Below are 18,077 nucleotides of genomic sequence, written 5' to 3'. Positions count from 1 at the left end.
TGCCGAACAAGCACAGTCAAAATTGAAGTTTATAAAATCATTCACAAGCATCCAAAGAGTAAACAGAGAGCTATGATTTGAAGAACAGTAGGACTTGGGCAAAAGGAAGAGGGGCCGACCAAGGGCAAGATGGATGGATGATATTCTGGAGGTGACGGACTCGACCTTGGGGGAGCGAGGGGTGGCGACAGCCGACAGAAAGCTCTGGCGTGGGCTGGTCCATGAAGTCACGAAAAGTCGGAAGTGACTGAACGAATAAACAACAAGGACTTGGGAATCATTCAAGTAGATTGATTGGCAGCAGATCCAAGAGAAAGAAAAGGTCATTGAGCCTTCTTTGACCTACAAGATTCGTTGCTACAGGACATTGTGATGGTTACTAGACTAAGGGTGCAATGCTATACATGTTTAGACAGAAAAAAGTCCTACAACTCCCAGCATGCCGGGAATGGTAGGACTTTTTTCTATCCTAAACATGCATATGATTGTGGCTTTTTAAGTGGCTTTTTAAAAAGAAGTAAATTCACAAAGGGTAGGTTTCTCTGCAGCTATTATCTCTGGCAAGAATGGAACCTATGTGTTCAGATGTAGTCTAACATTGATTACTAGATGTGATATGAAACATTCATATCACTGAAAGCTCCACTGAAACATTCTTAAAGGCTGCAATTGCTGCAAGGTAAGGTACAGAAGTCGCATCACCAATAACATTTTGATGTACTCAGCTGCCTATATATTTTGTACAGAACATCCAAAACGTTGTTTCAGCATATGGATAGCTGATCAAACTGTAAATAGGCCTACATTAGACACAGACTATCCATACAAAAAGCCTGCTGTTCTGGTGTCCAACAGTGGCCAATTTCTGATGGACATCTAGAAAGAGGACCCTAGATACCCTCTGTTGATTATCCCTCATACCTGGTGGTCAGAAGCGCATCAGCTCTGAAAATAACACTTTTGCTGTTGGCCGTATCATAGCACTCAGTAAACTTATCTTTTACACATTCATCTAGATCAGCCAATGACCATGCTGGGTGGGGTGGATGGGTGTTGCAGTCCAACACATCTGGAAGACACCAGGTTGGGGAGGGATGATCAAATGCCTGAGGAAATGGGTCTCTTCAATTCCAGTTTTTGAAAAGGAAGTATCCCTTCTGCTCTCTGCTTTCATTTCGTCTTTGGGTGCCTACTTCAAAAGGTTTCCTAAGGGACCCTCTGCTGAAAATACAACCTCCTTCATAATGCTAGGTAAACATTTATTGAAGCATGCATGGATACAAAACATGCACCAACCTAATGGCCAAAGGCCAAATTTCTACTTTAATTAGGAACTTATTTAATTCTAAAGGGGAACAAGTAAAGCCCACAGTCTCTCAATAACACTGTTCTAATTATTTCAAGCTTAGATTTTTCCTAACTAAGGGACAAGGGATCTATTTACTTGCAAGAAATATTGCTCCCACACAGAGGCAGCCTGGAGTGCCGTTGCCTTTAGGAATTAGACGATGGATTCAGCTACACAATAGAAGCTCCATTCTGTTTGCCCCTCTCATTCCCAGTTTTTCAAAGCAGCCAATATCTTTGTTTATCAGGACGTAAATGGTGGAGATCAGTTTGATTAGTTTTGGAATGAATCCAGTGTTCGTTTTTATGGGTTTTGACATAATGTGAGTTTTTATTTGCAGAAGAAGTGGGAGGGTAAGCAACTGGGTTTAATTTTTTGTTTTTTGTTTTGCTCTACCCAGAGATGGCTTCCAATGTTCATGACTGTTTATACAAAATGTAGTGACTGTATGTTTAGATGCATAGCAGAAGCAGACATGACATTCTGTTTTTCATTCTTGATAATCCTTACTCTTCTTGTGTAGTATTTACCTTACCATGGCAGTTGGTAAACTCATCTTCCACATATTCATCTAGTGCAACCTTCACCAACTGGATGCCTTCCAGATGTGCTGGACTGAAACCTCTATCATTGCCAGCCAGGTAAAGACACATAGAGAATTCTAGCGTGGTCCCAGTGGGCCTAACTCACCAGGTTAGCATGGTGTATGCTAGATCTCTATTGTCAGATGAGAGCCATGCCACACCAGAATACAATAAATCAACACACAGCATAACAGTGCCCTTTTGTTTTAGCATGATTCTTTCAGATACCTTCATAATGAAGCAACAACTTTTGAGCCCATTTTAATTGGCAAGTTAAATGTTGGGATGAGGGAGATGTTTTACTCTTTTATTGGAGGACGTAGTTGGGTAGAAAATCCTCTAGTTTTTGGTAATCAACTAACTCTTAATTAGCAAGCCAGGGCAGAGGCCTCTATGTGGCAACTTTAATTAAGATGGGAAGGCTGTTCTGCAGTTTCAAATCCATAGTGGGAAAGGTTTGGCCTTCATCCTGTTAAGGAAATGAGTGAATTGCCAGTGATAAAGGTGCTGGTGTAGACAGAGGTCTGAAATTCAAGCTTGAATGAAAGTTTTTATGGGTATATTTGGTATAGTCAATTCATTTCACTATCAAGTTTTCCATGACAGCATCTGGAGGAATAAAAGTAAACACCAGAGCTTCCATATGGAAGAGAACAGCTTCTGTCAACTGGATGATATATTTGTTGATAAAAAACCATAAAATATAGTGGCTGAATCAAAAGAGGCACAGTAGATCGAAATGTAGATTCAATAATCCCTTCGTTACAGGAAAGGATCCCTCAACAGTTGATCCAAAAGTTCTCTCATTTTGATTTTGATTCAAATGTTGTTCTTGGGTGGGGAGTTGAAATATTTTCTGGGGGGAAAAACCTAATTATGAGAATGTTCACCTTGTTCTGTTTTGTTTGCCGCTGTTGTTACTATATCAGCTGTTGCTTTGCCACCATTTTTTTCCTCCTGTCCCTAGAAAAAATCCCCGGAGGCTCCTTCAGAGTGTGAGGAGAACAATCATAAGGTAGCTGTCTGAAAATAGTGTTGGACTATTGAAAACAGTGTTTGAAGAAGACAGACCAGAGCTCCAAGTCCAAGGTTGGATAATGATGAGAGAGGATTGTCACCTCTCTTATTGCTCCAATGTGGGGTTTTCCTAGCCGCTGACTTCCCTTCTTGGCCATTCCTTAGCTTCTGCCCTGGTGTGGTTCCACAAGGACTTCAATAACTTTCACCCCACCATCAACCTGAACCTAGATCCATCCATACAACAGATTTACATCCTGGACACTATGGTGCAACTACACAATGGACATGTAGACACCACCCTGTGCAGAAACCCAATGACTGCTAGATGTAATTACATGCTCCCAACTTCCACCAGAACACACTACAAAATCCACTCCCTATAGCCAAGACCTAAAACACAACTGTATCTGTTCAGACTAATCCAACAGTCTCAAAATTCAAGGATTTCAATCAGGTGATTCTCAGACTACAATACCCACCCAATGAAGTCAACCTCCCACACCCACAAGAATATTCGTCTACTACAGGATAGAGCCAAAAGAGAAAAGAATGGAGCACTCCTTGTTATCATCAACACATCCCCAGGTAAAACTGCTCAAGCATAGGGTGACCATAAGGAAAGGAGGACAGGGTGCCTGTATCTTTAACAGTAGCGTAGAAAAGGGAATTTCAGCAGGTGTCATCTGTATGCATGCAGCACCTAGCAAAATTCCCTCAACACAACAGTTAAAGCTGCAGGAACCCTGCCCTCTTTGGTCTCTGGTCATGCTAGGCAGGGCTCCTGCAGCTTTAACTGTTGTGATGAGGGAATTTTGCTAGGTGCATACAGATGATACCTGCTGAAATTCCCTTTTCTATGAACTGTTAAAGATACAGGCGCCCTGTCTTTCTTTTCATAGGGTCACCCTACTCAAGCCTTTCATCAATGATCTGCTTAAAAAGAAAGGGGGGCATGAAAAAGGGATAGTGACGTGTTTTAATGCCATGTCTAGTTTGGCTCTTCCATGTTTGGACATTTGGAGGGCTGTGCGCTTTGCAAAATCTATGGAACCATGCATTTGGCAAGTAAATCTAACATCTGATTCAGGTTCTTTGTGGTTTAGCAAGGTTCTCCGCCTTTTAAATGTTTTAAATGGAGTTGAATAAATTATTCTAATTAATCAACTCATACATTTGGTCTAAGCAATGCTCTCCCCCCTCCCACCAATGTCTACAGGATTAAGTTAACTGGGACCATATTTTTAATCAGCTTTGTCGGAGTGAATCAATGGGAGAAACTGGGGTTCCTGGTCCTTTGGTACTTGATCAGTTCCAAATAAGGCTGCTGTTGTATAGTATTGACTGTATGTGAAAGCCTCAACTATTTCAATTTATTTAAAGAGAGAAACGTGTTTTTCTCGTCTTATGGATGAGACAATTCATTCATCCCCAAAGCCAGCATACTTAAATGTTAAAAAAAACCTCAACACAGAAGCATCAGATGCCTAGCCAAAGTAACATCAGTGCTATGTATTCAAGTATTGGCAAGGTTCCTTTAAAAATTATTCCCTTAGGGGGATTGTGTAATTGCAATATGTAACTTCTGAGCTTGGGTTTGAATGTATGATGCTATCTAGACTTGAACTGAAAAACTGCATGCAACTATTAAAAAACTGGGTTTATCCCAGTTGTTACATGTAAACAGTTTGCAGCTGCTGGATCTGCTGCCAGCTAATAAGGACGCTGCTAGCAATGTCTCTAGAAGGAGCAATTTACAATTTCACAAAGCAGCTCAGCCAGCTCATGAGGACATTACCTAATTGCAGAGGTGATATATCAAAAGCTGAAGGATGTAAATGCTAATGCTGTTTCCCCTCAATTAATCCTCTAACGACATGTGCAGGAGTTCTCGTTGACAGGTAAGAAATGTGTAATCAGCTCTGTTAGCAAGCTAATTAATGAGGCATTAACTGCTCCTGCTTTTAATTTGGCAAGCCAGGATCTAATTCATCAGAGGAGGAGGTGGGCAAGCAGCAAGAAACGCAAACAGGTAGAGAAGTCATAAACTGGGCCAACTTGTGATATATTAATTTGTGCAACCTTAGAAAATTCCATCACAGACAAGGTTCCTATTCAAGATCCTGTCGAGATTCCATGGACCAGTTCACAGTGGATTCTACCAAAGAGGCTCCAGGTAATTGTAGCAGTTACAGCCCTGGGGATTTTGTTCATAGGCAAGGTATAAATTGAAAAAATAATAACAACATCAACAACAAATCAAATTCCATTTCACCCCTCTCTCTCACTGCTGGTACTTGCTCATTTACTCATCCCTTGGCAGTATCTGGCTTTTTGTAGCAACAGCTGGGGACAAGGATGTCACAGCAACTTCAGTTTCACTGAAACGTCTTTGATCCTGCTACCGCAAGCAGCAGCCAGGTGATGCTGAAAGGCAAGCAAGCAAAGGGCGGAATGTCGAGAGAGAGTGCTGGGAGGAGGCTCTACATGGGTACTTTTGCAGATGCTGGAGTTGAAAGCCACAGCAATCACCCGGAGGCTTCTGGCCACGTAGAAACTTGCACGTAGACCCATGCGAACTGGCTCCATGCTTCTCCACAAGCCTGGATTTTTAGCAGAGCGTCATTTGGCTCCCTATGTTGAAAAGCTGTTCACCAAAGACATCCTCAGCAAGAGCAAATAACATCTGCTGACACCAATCAGTTTGGCCTAACTTTCATTAGACGCTAAGATTCTAGCCTCTGGTTTGTATTATGATTTCACATCCATGCAAGGAAACTGGTGTCCTTAGCAACAATTGACTTTGTCACTATCGTTAATGAAAACCATACTGGAAACAAATAGAAGCATTGGAAACTCTACAGTTACGTACATGGCTGTGCTTCTACTAAATGGTTGAAAACTGGGTAGAAAATTCTACACCCACTGTATGTTTCTACAGTGCTGATGATGCCCAAAGCTGTGGTTCTCACACCTGTTCTTCTAGGGTGACCATATGAAAAGGAGAATCTTTAACAGTTGTACTGAAAAGGGAATTTCAGCAAGTGTCATTCATATGCATGCAGCACCTGCTGAAATTCCCTCTTCATCACAACAGTTAAAGCTGCAGGACTTTTGTATCTGGTCACTCTAGTATAGCTTCTGCTGTGATGAAGAGGGAATTTCAGCAGGTGCTGCATGCGTACAAATGACATCCGGCTGAAATTCCCTTTTCTCGACAACTGTTAAAGATACAGGAGCCCTGTCTTCCTTTCCATATGGTCACCCTACATTCAGCATGAGATGAGTTCAGGGTGGGTGGGGTGCTTCCACATGAGGCTTTTATCCTGCAATCACCCTGCCTTATTCACTGAAAGACGCCATTGTCATCTTCCATTTGTAACCCTCCGTTGTTACCCTACTGCTCCTGTCTTTTTTCTTTCTACGAAATCTCTGTTAAGGAGGGAAAGGCAGAAGAGCTGTACAGTGGCTTTGGTTAGTAACACTAGATGCTTTTTGTCTGCAAGCTACAAATGGTTAGGACCATGAAGAGCTTACTGAAGGCTCTGGTTAAAAGGTCAGGCCTGCTTTGGTGGAGTTAGAAAGTCTCCTAGTGTCTCTGGACCTTCTCTTCTGGTGGAGCAGTTCCCTCACTTTCTCTTGGGATGGTTCCTAAATCTAAAGCTTACCTGAAGGATGGTCTCCTCTCATATGTACCTGCCCAGATCCTGATCATCTTCAGTGGCCCTTCCCTGGGAGCCAAAGGAAGTAAGGCAGATGGCCACCAGGTAGAGGTGGAATGAGCTTCCCAGAGAAGCTTGCTTGGCACCTACATTGTGCTCTTTCCGGCAACAGGTGAAGACCTTTATTTTCCCAGGCAATTTAGGTCTTTTAGCTCTGTTATTTTAAATCTGTTATTGCATTTAAAATCTCTGCATTGCTGAGTTTTATTCTGGTTTTACTTTTATACTGCATTTTTAAACTTATAAATTTCAGAATTTCGTGGTTTTAATTGTTGTGAACCACCCGGAGAGCTCAGCTATTGGGTGGTATAGAAACATAATCATTAAATAAACAAACCCTGTATCCTCCACCCTCTGTGACATTAGATCCCTTCTCAAATAACAGATGGTCCAAGTCTGGATGGTGGCACTAATAAACATGCATGTGTGAACTAGCCTCAAGTTTCTATTGTTCACTGTAACCATTGCTACCTCTATCGTTGTAGCTGTTCTATGTATTTATTCCAGAGAATTTCTATACCACAGTGGTTCACTAGATAAAAACCAAGATAAAATACCATTGATCAATCAATAAAACAGTGATAAAACAATAACTACTCATTAAAATAACCAGGGGAAGCTGGTAATTCCAGCAGGCAGGAAATGCCTGGGCAAACAAATCTGTATTAAGTTAACTAGGCACCCATCTGATCTCGGTGGGGAGACCATTCCACATGGTGGGGGCCACAATAGAGAAGGCCCTGCTCTGCACTATGGCCAAATGAACATCATTAAACTGTGGTGTGGTGAACAAGGCCTCCCTCTCAGAAAGGATAGACCAAAGAGGTCTATATGGGAGAAGGTGGTGTAGAAACTAGTGATTCTAATGACATCACTAGTGGGATCCTTAAGAATAAGCCATGCTGGATCAGGCCAAGGGTCCATCTAGTACAGCACTCTGTTCACACAGTAGCCAACCAGGGACCTCTGGGAAACCCACAAGGAAGTCATGAGTGCAATAGCATCTTCCAGCCCATGTTCCCCAGCAACTGGTGTATAAAAGCTTACTGCCTTTGATACTGGTGGCTGATTCTTGTGTCAACATATCTGTGGGATCATTGTGTCAGCCCATACAAGATATTGGGAGCAGTGTGGACACAAGATCATTCCGTTCCACGCCATTTCTGATTTAAGAGGTGCTTGACCCTTCCTCCTGCTGTGCTGAACCCGGGGTTCACCGATTATGCAGATAGGGTTGGATGCAAATTAACAGGAAGAAAATCCCTTTCTTTATATTTTAAAGGAAGCCTGCGTGCATGTGAATGGCTTAACTTCAGCAACCCTGCTTCCCAAGGACATACTACAGGACAAGAGCAGAGGGGAAGAAAGATAAGCAGAAAACGCCTCATTCATTTTGACATCTGCTCTTTGTACAAGAGGGCGTTCATTATCCCATTAAAACAATTCCTCCCATTCTCTCTCCAGACCCAGCAGCAAGCTAATAAACGCACGGATCTGGCATGACACAGTGGCCCTTCAATTATGGGATTAGCCAAAGCACAGGAAGTTGAGCATCATCTTAATGTTTACTCAGCTTTGAAGTGCTGATGTCCACATTCCAAAACAATCTCACCCTCATACACCCCTGGAGAGGATGGGAGCTGAAGGCTGCTGTTTCTGCCAGTTAGAATTTAAGTGGGAATGAAAAACACTGTTCCCTGCTTAACATTTTTGTTACGACTGAAACTGCATTTTGAGGATTTGACCAGCCAGATCTTTAGCCAAAGCTCAGCCAGAGCAACTAGGAAGCTAATGACTACACTGAAAATTAAGGCCACAATTCAGATTACTTTCCCACGAGGACCCTTTAACTACACTTACATATATAGGATCAGGGTGGTAATTAATTTCCCCGTTATATCAATGCATGTTTATTGGCAGAATGCAGGGATGGCGCCAGACTATTTTGTGCCCTAGGCAGGCGCGCCATACTGAAGCCGCCCGCCGTGCCCGCTCCTGGCTTCGAAACCAAGATGCGGGGGTTGGGGGGGTGGGGCGGTGGCTTCAGAATGGCACCCCCCGCGCCCGCCATACTGAAGCTGCCCCCCCCCCGCGCCTGCTCCTGGCTTCGAAGCCAGGACGCTGGGGTTGGGGGGCGGGGCAGAGGCTTCGAAGCGGCGCGCCCGGAAGTGGCTTCCGGGCACGCATTTCTGAAGCCGCCGCCCCCAACCCCAGCGTCCTGGCTTCGAAGCCAGGAGCAGCTTCCGGCCAGGTGCTGGCTTCAAAGTCAGGATGCTGGGGTTGGCGGGCAGCAGCTTTGGAACAGCGCACCCGGAAGCCGCTCTATGGCAGCTCCGGCCCTGGCAGAAAAAGCAGACCACATAAAACATGTCTTTGCACAAAGCTTAGTTTACTCCCTGGTGGTCATCCTCCAAAACACCTTCAGACAAGGCACTCGGGAGAGGGCCTCAGATGTTGATCATAATGTACGGATAGATGATGATGATGATTATATTTATTTATTCCCCCTTTTGCCCAATCCTGGGCCTCAAGGCGGACTTACAAAACTTAAAACATATACATTTTAAAAACTAGGAAAATAAATGTAATTTTTTTTTCATTTTTTTTTTACAATATTAAAACATTAAACCTTTAAAATACACAACAATGAATACATAGGCAGTTTGTATTTCCTATCTTGGCACTCCAGTTGCTGTAGAAGTTTACCAATTCTATGGGCACTGCTATGGTCATGTGATCCCAGCAACAAGGTTGCTGAAGATTGCATAACATAATGACTTTATAGCAAAGTATTATAAGTTACAAAGTTGGGCTGACATGAAATGGCTTTGGCAGAAGAGTTCTAGCAAACGATGCAGACCAGAAGACAAGATTTTTCTAAAGCTGCTTGTTACTATTGTAGTTCCAATAACTAAAAATAGCAATATTTATGTGGAACAAATAATGCTCAGTTAACTATCCAGTGAGTAAGTGAGTAAAGTGATGCTATTACATAAACTTCCTAAAATGATCAGAAATGGTGCTGCCCTAGTTCATACCGGGAAAGGCACTCCACCTGGTATTGACGTCCTGAGTTCTGTAAGAATTTATAGGTCAAAAGTAGGACCTTGAATTGGGCTCAGAAATGTACAGGCAGTGCAATTGGGCCAGAAATGGAGTTCTATGCTCAGACCTTCTAGTCCCCACTATCTATCTGGCCACCATATTTTGTACAAGCTGCAATGCTCGTTCCTGTTCTAGCTCCCCTTATCAAGAATCCTTAGAATTTCATCTTGGTGGGGTGCTGAGTGAGAACTCTGTGTTAAAGATTCCTACTGTCTCCTCCCAGAATTGCAGTACTCAGTGCTTCAAGAAGAGAAAGAAAAAATACCAAACTAGTTTAAACCTGTAGTTTGGACATGCCCAGAATAGACTGCAGTGGAGTTCAGGAAGGCCTCCACTTACACGGACACTTCCCACGTCGTTTCAGAATCCTACAGTTTTAACTAAAACGAAGGAGCCACAGTCCGCTCGGAGGCGGTGCGTTATTTTTAGAAAGGTTGCATGCACTGAGACACCGCGTTGGCAAAACAAGACTAGTTTCTGTACTAGTTGGGTTGCGGCCAAGTTGGACTGTCTCAGTGGAACGATTCGGAAGGCCTGACCTCTGAACTGATGCTGCTGCACATGGCTTAGCCATGTTTCCTAATTTAGACACCTTGTAGCTTCATTCCCAGGGCCAGCTATTCATCGGGTTTCACCTCCTCAAGTGGTCAGTTGACACTCTTGCATGCCAAGAATCTCAACTGTCAGTCCTGGGTGAGGAAGGAGGGCGATTGTTGCACGCACAGGGATTTTAATTTGATTTTACGCTGAGCGCTGACATATCTCTGCAGCCCTATCTGATCTGGAAAGAGATGGCTGGGTGAGGCCTCGCCCTTGCTAACACTCCCTTTCAAAAAGGCTCCTAACACGAGTCAGTAAAAATACATTTGACAGCTTTTAAAAAGAAACGGCAGGAGAAAAAAAAACACAATGATGTAAACGAAAGCTCTAAATTACATTTTGGCTCCAGCATCGAGCCCACGTAAGAATAAGTCGGAGAACAATGTCCGCTTCCTTATCTTGCGAAACTGCAATTCAATGATCTTAATAGGCTTTGGAGACAAATGAGTCGCATTGTGTCGCAAGCCAACTTGTCTTCTATTTGCAAAGCCTGTCTGATCCATTTCTCCCCAGAAGGGGTCCCTGTGGCGTTACACCCCAAAAGTCAATTCCCAAAGGTATGTCTGCGGTTTGTAAGTTTGTGGTTTGTAGAATGTTGGCCTGAGTGGGCGGAGTTAGAATGTCTTGGGAGGGGGGAGGAGTGATATATAAGGGAAGGACGGAGGGGACTGAGGAGTTCTTTTCAGGGAGACTTGTTAGGTACTCTTAGAGTCTGTAGTGCTCTCTGTATTTATGGTACTTAAGTTCTGGGAAATTTGAGAATCAGTGTAGTGAGTGGTGTCTTTAGAGTGTGGTGTGCACGTAGCGGAAGTATATTAATCAATACTGATAATAAAGAAAGTTCAAGAGTGATTGTGTGAGAAAAAGGAAAGCACAAATGTGAATGAGTGACCGGATTGTATGAAAGGTTTCAAAAAGGTTTTTAAATGTTGATATTTGAAACAAAGCTTATGAACTTTTAAAAATAAATTTTGATTGTTTTGTTTTTAAACTACCACAAAAGCCCCACGTGTCTGTTTGGCATTTATCATCTTAAGTTTACACATATAAGACCCACTCTGACAATCATTCACCTAAGCAGATATAACTCACAGCGCATTATTATATATATTAAAATCCTTCTCCATTTAACCCCTTTCTCCACATAGTTTGGAGGAAGGTGGTTCTTATCCCTTGCCTCCGGCGTATCAAGCGGTGGTGCTTGGCTTGAGCAGGGAGTAGCCTCGGCCGGGTCTGGTGTTCAGAGCCTGTGTCGCCCTATAATAAGTGGTGGCAGCCGTGAGGTCTGGTGTTCAGAGCCTGTGTCGTGGCAGTCCCCCCCTCCTTGAGATGTTTTGTTGAACAGCACAATATGTTATGCTTACACTGACATAATTTCACAGGTTTGATGACGGATGCCCAGAATAGGAGATATTTAACGGTTTCTACCTAGTCTGGCATTTTGTTCCCAACCTCAGCACAGCATGATGGGAAGGTTCTCCCCCTGTTGTTTTTCCCAAGCTTTTATTATTCAGAGGCATACTTACTCTGCTCATGGATATTTGGGGTTAAGCTAGAGATTTACTAGGTGCCCTCATCTACTAGGAACGCCTTCTCCCATATGCACCTGCCTGGACCTTAAGAGGATCCACAGGGGCCCTTCTCCGTGAGCTGCTGCCAAAGGAAGTGAGGCAGGTGGCTACTAGGAGGAGGGCTTTCTCCGCTGTGGCACCCCGGCTGTGGAATGAGCTCTCCAGAGAGGTCCGCCTGGCGCCTACACTGTACTCCTTTCGTCGCCAGCTGAAGACCTTTTTATTCTCACTCAATTTTAACTTAAATTTAAATTTTATTCTTCTAATTCTGTATTTTAATCTTATATCATTTTCTGCTGCGTGGTTTCATCCTGGCTGTGCTTTTTATACTGTATTTTGTATTTGTGTTTTTAGACTGTTGGTTGTTTTATTATGGTTTTAATATTAGTGAACAGCCCAGAGAGCTTCGGCTATTGAGCAGTATAAAAATGTAATAAAATAAATAAATAATAGCTTATAGAATAGTGTTGGATGTGTTCTAGACCCAATTCTCAGTTGAGGCAGGCCAACACTTAGGCCCAAGAGGCCTGGCCACTGACCTCTGTCCGTGACTGCACCAAAAATTATGCCCCAGAATCCTTTACAATAGAGAGGGCTCCCCCTCTGCCAAGCAGGCATGGAGTAATCCATTACATTCTTGCAAAGCATCTCTTCCTTGCATGAACCTGCTTGAGGACTGTGGTCCATCTCTGGGGGCCATCTCTTCACCAACAGAAGTACAGTTGGTGGAGACAAGAGATAGGGCGTTTTCAGTTGTGGTGCCTAAATGGTTGGACTTCTCTTCAAGGATGAGTCATCTGGGCCCCTCCATGCTCACAGCTATAACATGCTCCCAACACCATTCCATTCCAGTGGCCATCTTTACTTAGAGTCTCCGAATATAGGTTTTTAGTCTGTTGTTGGCTGATATGGTTTCCATGTTACTGGCTTTTTAATATATATATATATATATATATATATATATATGATATTTTAATATGCTGCTTGTACTTCTGTTTTTGTTGCTTTGCTTTGTTAGGATTGTTTTCAATTTTTGGTTGTGATTTATGCCTTTTAAAATTTGTTAGCTGCCTTACATTTTTCATAGAAAGGCAAGATAGAAAACTGGTCAAATAAATAAATAAATCACAACGGGGAAAGTTATGAACATAAGAAGAGCCCTGCTGGATCAGGCCAAGTTCCATCTAGTCCAGCAATTTGTTCAACCAGCTGCCCACAGGGAAAACCACAAGCAGGACATTAGAACAAAAGCACCCTCTAGCCCATGTTCCCCAGCAACCATGGGCATACCGCATCTAATACTGAAGGCAGCATACAGACATCATTAGTAGCCATTGTTGGCCTTATTCTCCAAGGAATGTGTCTGATCCCCTTTTAAGGCCATCCAAATCAGTGAGCAGCACACCACATCTTGCGGTACTGATTCCCTCAAGGTGGAAATTTCTAAAAGCTACCGGATGAGAATGTGGGATTTTATTTTGTGAAAAATTCACAGAACTGCCACGTTTTATGGATTTTATGTATGTATTTTATTGCATATTGGGGTTTTTATGGATTTTATGTATGTATTTTATTGTATATTGGGTTTTTTTAAATATTATTGTGATGTTTTCTGTTGTGCTGGTCTATGACCGAAATAAACAAACTTTGACTTTGTTCCCACCTTTTGTTCACACATCCTTGCAAAAGGATATACTTTAGAGAAGCAGGTGGGAATTTCTTTTAAAACAAATAAAATCAAGATACTAATAAAGAGGGGGGGAAAACCCTCTCATAAAATAAAAATCCTACACTAAAAGGAGCTAGAGATATGGGGGAGCGAAATGGAGGAACAGGACTGCTAATATTTAGAAAACACAGGAGCTACCCAGCTTCCTACAAGCAAGCCTCAGCATATTCAGGCCCTGAAGCGTTTAGTCTAAATTCAGACATACACTCCCCCTCACCACCCCCACACAAAAGTGACGCTTCTGTCGCGTTCACTGAGGTGCTGTATGCAATTACTGCCAAAGAAAATCCACTATCATGTTAGCATTCTGTGAGGTAATACTTTTTTCTTCTTCATTCACGCAGGTTCCTAGCTCTTGCCCAATCTGGTGCCTTCCAGATGTTTTGGACCACGGGCCATGCTGGCTGGGGATTATGAGAGTTGCAGTCCAACCCATTTGGAGGACACTATGGGCCTTGCTAGACGAGGCCTTAGCGTGCTTTGTGGGCCGGTTTCCCTGCTGTGCGTCCAGATGACGCACAGGGGAATCCAGCGCCAGGCCGCACTGAGGCCTCCTCTAAAGCGCCATAAGCAAAGTCGCTTATGGCGCGCCTTTTTCCACAGCCCCGGCCTCATGCCGGGGCTGAGAAACGTCTAGGAAGGTCCGTGGCTTTTTGCGGCTACTCGCGAGTAGCCGCAAAAAGCCACGGACCTGGCATAGCGCTCATACGAGAGCTGTGCCCATCGTGCCGGGGGGTGGGTGTGTGATCCGGGGGGGGGGGGGAGATGGGGGAGGGAAGGCCGGACCGGCAGGAGAGGGGATGTCGGGAGGCGACGAACAGGAGATGGCGAGGGAGGGCGGGGACCAACAGGAGATGGCGAGGGAGGGCGGGGGCGACGAACAGGAGATGGCGAGGGAGGGCGGGGGCGACGAACAGGAGATGGCGAGGGAGGGCGGGGGCGACGAACAGGAGATGGCGAGGGAGGGCGGGGGCGACGAACAGGAGATGGCGAGGGAGGGCGGGGGGCGACGAACAGGAGATGGCGAGGGAGGGCGGATGGGGGGGTTAACTAAAAAAACCCTTACCTTCTCTGGAGTCTTCGGGCCGCGTGGCCCCTTTAAACTAAAAAATAAATAAATGGCGGACGCTGCAGGGCTTGCGTCGTCCCTGCGCGTCCGGCGTCTGGAAGCTGAGGCAGCACGCGCTAATGTTAGTGCGCCTTGGCCCCGCCTCCCTGCCGGCTTATCCCGGCAGGTCTAGCAAAGCCCTATGTCGGGGAAAAGCAGTTTAAGAGTTTCATTTAAGAGCTGTCTGGGTTTGGGGCCTGGTTTTGTTTTTTTCCTTCCCTAGACCTGTTGCATCATTGCTTGCACATAAATAAAAACAAAAGAGGCACTTATTTCCCACTCCCCATAAGTAAGTGCCTTCTCTGGGGGACCTTAAAAACTTTGAAGTGCAGCCAATGGAATTGCCAAAGCATAGATCAGGTGCAGAAACCCAGTCCAAAAAACCTCTCACAGTATCCAATGTTAGTCCTATGTAGAGTAAACCCATTGAAATGAATGGGACTTAAGTCAGTTCCAACTTCAGTCTCATTATTGTCAATGGGTCTACTCTATGTAGGACTTACAATGGATACTACCCATATGAATTGCCAAAAAAAGGCAAAATGGATCACCAAAAAAGAAGACACGTAAAATTGGCGTATGCTAATTTACACGTACAGATGCAAATTTAGAAATAATCATTACAACTTAAACAGGAATAATACAGTGCATCTCACCATACCGCAGAAGACTGTGGCCAGATTACCTGTGTGTACCTGCCAGTTCAGTCTGCTTATGGTTCTTTAGCTTTAAACCAGAATTCGTTAAGGCAGCCCTTTAAATAGATGTTCTTCTTGCAGCCCTTCAAATAGAGGACCATCGTCTGTAAAAGAGACCGACCCCCCCCCCCCCCCCCGCTCTGGCCACCTTAGAAATCAACATCTTGCATTGGTGTTTGAACCTCTGGAATTCTCTATTTCAAACTTCTACATCAAAAACAGACCAGTGAATATACTTGCCATCTAACCTAAGGCTGAAATTAGACATAGGTATCCTGCTTGTGGTGGTGCAAGGACAGAATGCCAGGAAACTAATCCAGGGCAGTACCAAAGGAAACGTCAGCAGGCACCCTAAAAACAGGGAGTGCAGGAGGAGCTAAGGTATCAGCAAAAGTCCAAGACAAGAACCCAGGAATGCAAGACATTGTTCCAGCACTCCATGCCTAGAACTGAAGGCTTTTAAACCTCAGCTTTCAGAACCATATCCAGAGCATAGCTGCAGGCCATAAGTTTCATCTGTGGCAGGGTCTATACATGAGCAAAGCCTTGCTCATGAGTATACCTTTATTCATGAAGAGTCCTTATTTATTTCATTTCATTTCATTTCTATACCGCCCAATAGCCGAAGCTCTCTGGGCGGTTCACAAAAATTAAAACCTTGAAGAGCATAATAAAACAACCAAGAATTTAAAAACACAAATACAAAATACGATATAAAAAGCATGAGCAGGATAAAAACACACAGCAAAAATTGATATAGGTTAAAATATGGAATTAAAACAGCAGAGTTTAAATTTAAGTTAAATTAGGTGTTAAAATACTGAGAAAATAAAAAGGTCTTCAGCTGGCAACGAAAGGAAAACAATGTAGGCGCCAAGTGAACCTCTCTGGGGAGCTCGTTCCACAGCTGGGGTGCCACAGCAGAGAAAGCCCTCCTTCTCCACTTCCTTCAGCAGGAACTCACAGAGAAGGACCCCTGTGGATAATGTTAAGGTCCGGGCAGGCATATATGGGAGGAGGCGTTCCTTCAAACATCCTGGCCCCAAGCCGTTTTGGGCTTTGAATGTCAATATCAGCACTTTGAATCAGGCCCGGACCTGGACTGGCAGCCAATGAAGTTGTAGAAGGACTGGCATGATATGATCTCGTCGGCCAGTCCCTGTTAGTAGGCAGGCTGCCCTATTTTGTACCAGCTGAAGTTTCTGGACCATTTTCAAAGGCAGCCCCACGTATAACGCATTGCAGTAATCCAAACGAGAGGTTATCAGAGCATGGATAACTGTAGCTAGGCTATCTCTGTCCAGATAAGGGCGCAGTTGGTATATCAACCTGAGCTGATGAAAGGTGCTCTTTGCCACTGAGTTCACCTGTGCCTCAAGTGACAGTTCTGGATCCAAGAGCACCCCCAAACTACGGACCCAATCCTTTAGGGAGAGTGCAACCCCATCAGCACGAGTCCTTATCGCTCTGGTAGATACTTCTGCAGCTGGCCAAGCCTGAACCTTCAGTTGCCCGTGCACCCTGGGGCTAGGTGGCTGCTCAGTGGCTGCCTCTAAGTGCAAGTGGTGGTGGTGGGGTAACTCAGTCTCCAGGGGAAGAGCCAACAGCTGACTCCCTGAGAGCCCAGGATTCCCCTGATCTGCATCAAGGTCCCCTGACATAAGCTGCTCCTTTGGGGTATTCCAGAGGGGGCTCGATGCCAGCATCACAGTGTCACCTGAAGAATAACATGGCTCACCACAGTCAGGTTAAAAGAGCAGCGGTGAGTAAATGAGGCTGAGGATTCACAAGGGAGAGGAGACAAAAAGCAGCAGCAGCAACGTTGGGCAAAACAAATATTCTTACCAGCAATCTATTCAGCCGCACAGAGTGTGCTACTTCCAACCTGAATATCAAAACCAAAGAATATTTGCCACAGCCCTAGTTGAAAGAGCAACAATTTTAAAGTTTTGCTTAACTGTCTCCACTGCTGGAGACCTGTGGATGGAATGGCATGTGTTTGAATGCCTAACATTTCCCAACAAATCCTCAGGATTAAAAGCAACATAAACAGCTCCCAGGCATACATACACGCAATTATGCTGAATGCATATGACTCTTATCCAATTGTTCCAGTTGTCGGCAACTGCTTTACACCTGTCCAAACCATGGCAAGATCTGCATTCCCTATTACAGTAACACACCGAGACTAAAACGGCCTCAAATATTTGCCCTTAACTCACAGCTCTGATCAGAATGTGCCTTTGCAGAATAAAATCAGCCCCTGCCAAGCAGTCGACTAAAGGTTACAGCCCGAGTAAAACCGCAACCGATGGACCATCTTGGAAGAGATTTCAATGCCGTCAACACTCTGTTGCCACAATCAGAACTCGATGCAACAATTCCAGCACTGTTTTCTCACAAGTAACTGGAACTTAATATTTTGTTGAATTTAGGGGGGGGGGGGGCGAAATTGCTGCAGGTGCTTGCCCACTGCCGCTGTTGCCTGCCTCCACGTGCCAGGCCGTGCCAGGCTCATGAGGCCTCAGCAAGCGCTTGGCGGCTGCCTGCAGCCATTGCCACAATTGCGCATTTTCCTCCCGCGTTGGCTGTAGC

General features: G+C 44.4%; 1 protein-coding gene across 1 annotated transcript in view; it reads right to left on the bottom strand.

Moving 5' to 3' along the window:
- ADAMTS17 (ADAM metallopeptidase with thrombospondin type 1 motif 17) overlaps positions 1 to 18,077 on the bottom strand; it is a 199,083-nt gene that overhangs the window by 114,549 nt on the left and 66,457 nt on the right. The window lies entirely within an intron of this gene.

Source organism: Elgaria multicarinata, chromosome 16, assembly GCF_023053635.1.
Source record: "Elgaria multicarinata webbii isolate HBS135686 ecotype San Diego chromosome 16, rElgMul1.1.pri, whole genome shotgun sequence".
NCBI classification, from domain to species: domain Eukaryota; kingdom Metazoa; phylum Chordata; class Lepidosauria; order Squamata; family Anguidae; genus Elgaria; species Elgaria multicarinata.
The sequence above is the reverse complement of the archived record's forward strand: the minus strand, read 5'-3'. Positions and strand labels throughout refer to the sequence as shown.